Source organism: Propithecus coquereli, unplaced genomic scaffold (assembly GCF_000956105.1).
Source record: "Propithecus coquereli isolate 6110/MARCELLA unplaced genomic scaffold, Pcoq_1.0 Scaffold388, whole genome shotgun sequence".
In the NCBI taxonomy this organism is placed as follows: domain Eukaryota; kingdom Metazoa; phylum Chordata; class Mammalia; order Primates; family Indriidae; genus Propithecus; species Propithecus coquereli.
Window position 1 is genome coordinate 1,439,690 of NW_012149596.1, and position 8,230 is coordinate 1,447,919.

Below are 8,230 nucleotides of genomic sequence, written 5' to 3' on the forward strand. Positions count from 1 at the left end.
GAGGAGACCCTGTTATGCTGTGGGGACTGGCTGGGGCAGGGCAGGCGGCTCTGGCTTCCCACCCTTCTGTTCCGAGATGGGGGTGGTAGGCAGGATCTCATCTTTGGGTTCCACAATGCTCACATGGTCAGGCAGAGGTTTCTTAGGGCCAATCTTACCAGTAGGGTCCCAGGGTAGCATGATCTTCACCTTGATGCCCAGCACATCCTGTCTGAGCAGCACATGGTGCACAGCAGTGTCAACGTAGTAGTTAACAGGGTCCCCACTGTGAATCATCAGGCCATCCACAAACTCCATGGACTTAGCCCTCTGTCCTCGGAGTTTCCCAGACACCACGACCTCACAGCCCTTGGCTCCACTCTCCATGATGAACCGCAGCACACCATAGCAAGCTCTCCGCACAGCAAGCCCTCCAAGGAGTTTGTAACGCAAAGATTCTGCCTGGGCAATGGCACAGAGACCTCTTGTGGCCACCTTTTCAGCATAAAGCTCTACACTGCCCTCTGGGAAGCCAAATCTCTTCTGAACTACTGCGGTCAATTCCCGAATGCACCGGTCCTTCTCACCAAGAACATTCTGTGTTCTGATGGCTAAGATAATGATTTCTGTCCTGGTTGGTGTAACTCGGACCTCAACTCCAGAGTAGCCATCTTCAGCCAGCTCCCGAGTAAGAAACTCATTCAGTTCAGCTTTGAAGATGCCATCAGCAACAAACTTCCTCTTCTTGGAGATCTGCACAGCCATCTTGCCGCCGCACACTGCCGAAAAGAAAAGGTGTTGAGCATCTTTTCTTGTATTTATTTGCCGTTTATATACTATCTTGGTTGATGTATCTTTTAAAATATTTTGCCAATTTTTCAACTTGGTTGTTTGTCCTATTATTGAGTTCTAAGAGTTCTTTATATATCCTAGATATAAATCCTTTGCTGGATATATATTTTACAAACATTTTCTCCTAAGTTTGCCTTTTCATTTAAATAAGAGAAGAGCAAAGGTTTTTATTGTTAATAAGTCCAATTCATTTTTGTTTCCTGTTATAGTTCATGGCTTTTTTTGGTCACGGTTAAGAAATTTTTGCAAAGCTCAAGGTCATTAAGATTTATCCTATACTTTCTTCTAGAAGTTTTATAATATTGGCTCCTACATTTGGTTTCATGATCCATTTTTATTTAATTTTGTATATGATGTAAATCCTTTAAGGATTTAGGTTCATTTTGTTTTGCACATGGCTATGGCTGTCCAATTGTTTCAGCACCATTTGTCGAAAAAGATAATCCACTGAATTGCCTTGTTACTTCTATAAAAAATTAATTGGCTGGTTATATTTCTGTTCAGTTTTTCTGTTTGTCTATCATAATGCCATTACCACCATTGGCATTACTGTGGCTTCTGTATAACTATAGCATTACTGATTACTGTAGCTTCATAAGTCTTGAAGTCAGATAATGTAAATTCTCCAACTTTATTCATCTTTTCCACAGTTGTTTTGGCTATTCTCGGTCTTTCAAATTTCTATATAAATTTTAGAATCAGCTTGTCAGTTACAGTGAAAAGCCTGTTGGGATTTTGATTGAGATTGAATTGAATCCATAGATCTATATGGAGAGAATTGACATCTTAATAATATTGAGTTTGCCTTTCCATGAACAGGGCATATCTTTCCACTTATTTAGGTCTTTAGTTTCTCTCAGAAGTGTTTTGTAGTTTTCAAGTGTACAAATCTTACACATATTTCATTAAATTTATCCCTAAATAGTTCATGTTATGCCATTTTGAATGATATTAGTTATTTTTAAATTTCAGTTTGCAATAGTTCTTTGCTAGTATGTAGAAATATAATTAACTTTTTTTTATTTCAGCATATTATGGGGATACAGATGTTTAGGTTACATATGTTGCCTTTGCCCCCCTCCCCCCAAGTCCGAGCTTCAAGAGTGTCCATCCCCCAGATGGTGCGCCTCGCACTCTTTATGTATGCATATACCAGTCCCCTCCTCCCCCTACCCCTCCCCCCTGCCCGACATCCAATAAATGTTATTCTTATATGTGCACTTATGTGTTGATCAGTTAATACCAATTTGATGGTGAGTACATGTGGTGCTTGTTTTTCCATTCTTGGGATACTTCACTTAGTAGAATGTGTTCCAGCTCTTTCCAGGAGAATACAAGAGGTGCTATATCACCATTGTTTCTTAAGAACTCAGGAAAATCAACAAGAAAAAATCAAACAACCCTATAATTGACTTTTATATGTTGATCTTGTATCCGATAACCTTGCTAAACTCACTTATTACTTCTAGTAGCTTTTTTGTAGTTCCTGTAAGCTTTTCTACATAGACAATCATGCCATTTGTGCAAAATGATAGTTTCACTTCTCCCTTTCCACTACAGATGTCTTTTATTGCACTGACTAAAACCTACAGTATAATGTTGAATAGAAGTGGTCAGAATGGATATATTTATGTTTTTCTTGATCTTCAGAAGAAAACATTTAGTCTTTCAATACCAAGTATGATGGTAGCTGTGGATTTTTCATATATGCTCCTCATCAGGTTGATGAAGTTACCTCTATTCCTAATTTGTTGATATTAAATAGTTTTATCAGGAATAGGTGTTGGATTTTTTCAAATGTTTTTTATCCACCTATTGAGATACTCATATGTTTTCTTCTTTTTAGTTTGCTAATCTATTGAATTATATATATTACATTGATTTTTTGATAGTTAAATCTAGCATTTCTGGAATCAAACTCCTCTTGGTCATGATGTTATCATTTTACATTTCATTGGATTCAATTTGCATATATGTTTATGTGGGATATTGATTTATTCTTTTCTTTGTCTGCTTTTGGTATCAGGGTAACGCTGGGCTCATAGAGTAAGTTAGGAAGTGATACCTCCTCTGGAAGAATTGGTGTGGAAATGGCATTATGTCTTCTTTAAATGTTTGATACAATTTTCCAGTGAAGTCATCTGGTCCTAGAATTCTTTTGTAAGAAGGCTTTTAACTACGAATTTAATTTCTTTGATAGTTACAAGGCTATTCGGGTCATCATTTTCTTTTTCATTAAGCTTTGGTAGCTTGTATCTTCCAAAGACTTTGTCTATTTCATGTAAGTTGTTTAATTTAGGAACATAAAGGTGTTCATCACATTCCCTTTTTATCCTTTTTTATCTGTAGAGTTGGAAGTGATGCCCCTTCTTGATATTGGTAATTTGCATCATAAGGTTTATTATTTGAAGTTTTTAAAAACTTTTTTGATGTAGGCATTTCATGCTATAAACTACCATCTTAGCACTGCTTGTGCTGTACCCTATAGGTTTTCATATGTGTTTCTATTTTCATTTGTTCCAAGAATTTTTTTTTTATTTCAGCATGTTATGGGGGTACAGATGATTAGGTTACATATGATGCCCTTACCCTCCCTCCCCTCCAAGTCCGAGCTTCAAGTGTGTCCATTCCCCCGGAGGTGCACATCGCACTCATTGTTTGTGCATATGCCCGTCCCCTCCTCCCTCCTCCCCCTCCCCCTGCCCAACATCCAATACATGTTATTCTTATATATGCACTTAAATGTTGATCAGCTAATACCAGTTTGATGGTGAGTACATGTGGTGCTTTTTTTTCCATTCTTGGGATACCTCGCTTAGTAGAATGTGTTCCAGCACTTTCCAGGAGTATATAAGAGGTGCTATATCACCATTGTTTCTTAAAGCTGAATAGTACTTCATGGTATACATATACCACAGTTTATTAATCCACTCATGTATTGATGGACACTTGGGTTGTTTCCACATCTTTGCAATTGTGAATTGTGCTGCTATGAACATTCGAGTGCAGGTGTCTTTTTCATAGAGCCACTTTTGCTCTTTTGGGTAGATGTCCAGTAATGGGATTGCTGGGTCAAATAATAAATGGTGCTGGGAAAACTGGATAGCCACATGTAGAAGACTGAATCTGGATCCACACCTCTCACCCCTCACAAAAATCAACTCACGCTGGGTCACAGATCTAAACCTAAGGAGGAAACTATTAGAATTCTAGAGGAAGAAGTTGGAAATACTCTTCTAGACATTGGCCTAGGCAAAGAATTTCTGAAGAAGACCCCAAAGGCAATCACAGCAACAACCAAAATAAATAAATGTTCCAAGAATTTTTAAAATTTTGGTCTTAATTCCCAATGGTCATTCAGAAGCATATTGCTTAATTTTCATGTGTTTGTATAATTTCCAAAGTTCTTCTTGTTGTTGCAGTCTAGTTTCATTCCCTCGTGATCAGAAAAGATACTTCTTGTGGAAAACACTCAAATTGTGTTTTTTGCTTACTCCTACACCACAACAATCATCAACACAGAAGATGACTTCTGTGACCAAATACGAGTTCTTTTCCTCGCACACCAAGCAGCAGACACCAACTAGGTGACCTCTAATTCAATTCCAACCCTTTCTACCTAGAGATAGTATCAGATTCCACAGGGTCAGGGCTCAGTTCTCAAAACTGCCCCTTCTTCAGACATCAGTCCCAAGTTCAGGCCTCTGAGCTTCTGACCAACTGGCTTCAAGTTGGGGTTCCCACAACCCCCTTTTTGGGTTGGATTCATTTGCTGGAGTGACACACAGAACTCAGGGAAACACTTACTTACATTTACTGGTTTATTATAAAGGATATTACAAAGAATGCTGATAAAGAAATGTGTAGAGAGAGGTATGGGGGAAGGGGGACAGAGCTTCCATGCCCTCCCTGGGTGTGCACCCTTGCAGGAACCTCCACATATTCAGCTATCCAGAAGCTCTCTGAACGCTGTCTTATTGGGGTTTTATGGAGGCTTCATTACATAGGCATGATTGATGAAACCATTGTTCATTGGTTATCCACTCGACCTTCAGCCCCTCTGGCCTCCCTGGAGGTTGGGAGGTGGAGCTGAAAGTCCCAACCCCCTAATGATGCTTTTCTCTTTCTGGTGATCAGCCCTATATTGAAGCTGTCCGTCAATAATGGAATACAAAAAGACAGCACTTTGGAGATTCCACGAATTTTAAGTGTTGTATGCCAGGAAATGTGGTTGACGAAAAAGACCATATATATGTTTCAGAATATCACAATACTTGATATAATTTCAATTTTTTAATTTTTTTGAGACCTGTTTGAGGGCCTCATATATGGCCTATCCTTGAGAATGTTCCCTGTGCAGAGGAGAAGAATGTGTATTCTGTAGCTCTTGGATGAAATGTTCTATTAATATAAATGTTTATTAGGACTATTTGGTCCATAACATAGATTAAGTCCACTGTTTTTAGTTGATATTTTGTCTAGATGATCTGTGCAATGCTCAACGTTGAGTGTTGAGTTCCCCAGTATTATTGTATTGGGATCTATCAGGTTAGCTCTAATAATATTTGCTTTGTATGTCCGGGTGTTTAGTATTTGGTGCATGTATATTTACCACTGTTACACTCTCTTGCTGAATTGACCCCTTAATCATTACACAGTGACCTTCTTTGTCTCTTTTTACAGTTTTCATCTTGCTGTTTATTTTATATGACATAAGTATAGCTATTTCTGCTCTATTTTGGTTTCTATTTGCATGGACTATCTTTTTCCATCTATTTATTTTCAGTCTATGTGTGTCTTTATAGGTGAAGTGAGTTTCTTGTTGGCACACATAGTTGTCTTGTTTTTCTTTTTATCTATTCAGCCACTCTATGTCTTTTGATTGGAGAATTTAATCCATACATTCAATATTATTATTGATAGGTAATGTCTTACTATGCCATTTTGTTATTTGTTTTCTGGTTGTTTTGTGGCCTTACCGTCCTTCCTTCCTGTCTTCCTTTGTGTAAAAGTGATTTTCTCTGGTAATATGTTTTAATTTCTTTTTAAAATTTTTTTGTGTATCTATTATAGGTTTTTGTTTTGTAGTTACCATGAGGCTTTCAAATAAGATCTTATAACCAATTATTTTAAACTGATGATAACTCTGATCACGAAGAAAAAACAAAGAGAAAACTAAAAACTCTATACTTTAACTCTACCCCTCCCACATTTTGACTTTTTGTTGTATCTCCTTATATTGTTTATTTCTTAAAAATTGTTATAGTTATTATTTTGATAGGTTTATCTATTAGTATTCTTATTAAAGATATGAGTGGTTTATACACTGCAATTACAGTGTTAGAGTATTCTCTATTTGTCTGTGTACTTACTTTTACTAGTGAGTTTTATACCTTCAGATGATTTCTTTTTGCTCATTAATGTCCTTTTCTTTCAGACTGAAGAACTTTCTTTACCATTTCTTCTAAGACAAGTCTGGTGTAAATGAAATCCCTCAGCTCTTCTTTGTCTGGGGAAATCTTTGTTTCTCCTTCGTATTTGAAGGATAATTTTGCTGGATGTAATATTCTAGGATGAACAATTTTTTTTCCTTCAGCACTTTGAATATATCATCCCACTTCTTCCTGTTCCATAAAGTTTTCACTGAGAAGTATGCTACCAGATATATCAGAGCTCTTTCATATTTTATTTGCTGCATTTGTTTTTCTGCTTTTAGGATCCTTTCTTTATCGTCGACCTTTGAGTGTTTGATTATTATACACCTTTTTAGGTTGTCGTATTTGGGTTGAATCTGCTTGGTGTTGTTTGACCTTCTTGTACCTGGATATTCATATCTTTCTTTAGGTTTGGCAAGTTCTCTGTTATTATTTCTTTGAACAAACTTTCTACCCCAATGAATCAATGTCTATCTCTCTCCTCTCTCTCCATCCTCTTTAAGGCTAATAACTCTTAGATTTGCCCTTTGGAGGCTGTTTTTTATATCTTGTAGTCATGCTTCTTTTTTTAAATTCTTTTTTCTTTCTGACTGTATATTTACATATAGCTGGTCTTCAAACTCACTAATTTTTCTTCTGCTTGACCAATTCTGCTGTTGAGAGACTGGTACATTTTTTTAGTTTGTCAATAGAATTTTTAACTCTAGAATTTCTGCTTGATTTTTAAAGTTATTGTAATTATTTCTATCCCTTTGCTAAATTTTTCTGATAGAATTATGAGTTTCTTTTCTGTGTTATATTGAAGTTCACTGAGCTTTCCCAAGACAGCTATTTTGAATTCCCTAAGAGATCACATATCTCCATCACTCCAGGATTGGTCACTGGTGCCTTATTTAATCTCTTTGGTGAGATCAGATATTCTTGGGTGTTCTTGATGCTCATGGAAATTCACTGATCCCCAGACATGGATGAGTTAGGTATTTATTCCCATCTTCGCAGTCTGGGCTTGTTTGTACCCATCCATCTTGAGAGGACTTTCCAAGAATTCAAAGGGGATTAAGTGTTGTGACCTACATGTATGTTCACTGCAGCTGTTTCAGCACTAGGGAGCACCCTAGCCCAGGAATGCTGTGAATCTTGCAGACTCCTAGATACATAGCCTTGGTGGACTTGGGGAAGATACGAGAGAATTCCTAGAGCTACCAAGCAAAAGTCTCTCACTCTCTTCTCTGTCCTCTAATCAGAAGGAATCTCTTTCTGCATTGGGCTGCCTGGAGTTGGTGGAGGGGTAATGCAGGTATTTCTGTGGCCACGAGAGTTGGCATTGTGCTGATCACACTTTAAGCCCATGGCTTGCAGACCAGCACAATACTGGGGCTCGCCCAAGGCCCATGGCCACTATTGTGTGGCTGCCACTGATGTTTATTCAAGGCCCAAGACCACTTTAGTCAGCAGGTGGTGAATCCTGCTGGGCCTGGGACCATCTCATCAGCGCAGCATCTTTCCTTCTGAACCAGGGTAGGTCTAGAAATGCCATGCAGGAGCAAAGGCCTGGAATGTGGGGCTTCAGGAATCTGCATGGTGTTTTATTTTACAGTGGCTGAACTGGTACCCAAGTTGCAAGACAAAGTCCTCTTTACTCTTCCCTCTCCTTCCCCCAAGTGGGAGGACTCTCCCCAAGCTATACTGCCTAGAGTGGGGGGGTTGATGAAGGCACTCCTGTGGCTGCTCCAGCTGGTGTTGCACTGGGTCACATCCCAAATCCACTGCTTCCAAGTCAAGTGCTACACCAGGGCTTTCCCAAAGATTATAATCTCTGTGGCCTGAGTGCCACTAATTGTATTCAGGACCCCAGGTCACTTTAGTACTCTGATGGTGAAGCCAGCCAGGACTCAAGTTGCTCTTTCTGGGGCAGGTGATTCCCCTCTGACCCAGGGCTGGTCTGAATGCTCCCACTATGGGTG

General features: G+C 38.6%; 1 pseudogene across 1 annotated transcript; it reads right to left on the reverse strand.

The window, feature by feature from the left end:
- Positions 1-6: 6 nt before the first annotated feature.
- Positions 7-772, reverse strand: LOC105816830 (annotated as a pseudogene). The gene has a single exon (XR_001137808.1). The product of XR_001137808.1 is annotated as a 40S ribosomal protein S3 pseudogene (transcript).
- Between the last annotated feature and the right edge of the window lie 7,458 nt (positions 773-8,230).